A 933-nucleotide genomic window follows, 5' to 3' on the forward strand; every position below is an offset into this window, starting at 1 on the left:
GGCCCCGCGCGCCCGCTGCGCTACGGGGGAGGCCGAGGCTCAAAAAAGAGCGGCGACACCGCCACGCCCGCCCCGCTCCCGCTCCCGCTCCGGCCCGACCCGCGCCGCGCCGGGGGGGGTGGCCGGGACGCGGAGCCACGGGGCGGGCTCATGGGGGGGGCGGGGCACGCGGCACCCACCCCCTCCCCGCGGGGCGGGGTGGAGGCTGCCGGGCGGCGCCGGGCCGTTGCGGCCGTTGCGGCCGTTGGGGCCGTTGAGGCCGTTATGCCGGCAACGCGCGGCGCGCGCCGGCGTCTGACGGGGGAGTGCCTGTCCCGTCGCTGTCCCAGGCGGGGGTGGAGGCGGAACTGCGGGAGTCTTGGCGTTAAAAGCGTTAAAAACAGAATCACAGAATCATCTAGGTTGGAAGTGACCTCAAGATCATCGAGTCCAAACTCTACCTAACGCTAACAGTCCCCGCTAAACCATATCCCTAAGCTCTACATCTAAACGTCTTTTGAAGACTTCCAGGGATGGTGACTCCACCACTTCCCTGGGCAGCCTGTTCCAGTGCCTCACAACCCTTTCAGTGAAGAAGTTCTTCCTAACATCTAACCTAAAACTCCCCTGGCTCAACTTAAGCCCATTCCCCCTCGTCCTGTCACCAGGCACGTGGGAGAACAGACCAACCCCCACCTCGCTACAGCCTCCCTTGAGGTACCTATAGAGAGCGATAAGGTCGCCCCTGAGCCTCCTCTTCTCCAGGCTGAACAAGCCCAGCTCCCTCAGCCGCTCCTCGTAGGACTTGTTCTCCATCAAGCAATAAAAACATCACAGCAATAAAAAACATTAAACCGATAAAAGCATTAAATCAGTGAAAAACATCCAATCAGTGTAAAAAAAAAAAAAAAAAAAAAAAACAAAAAACAAAAAAAAAAGAAAGAAAAAAACACC

The sequence above is a fragment of the Aythya fuligula genome, chromosome Z (genome assembly GCF_009819795.1).
Source record: "Aythya fuligula isolate bAytFul2 chromosome Z, bAytFul2.pri, whole genome shotgun sequence".
In the NCBI taxonomy this organism is placed as follows: Eukaryota; Metazoa; Chordata; class Aves; order Anseriformes; family Anatidae; genus Aythya; species Aythya fuligula.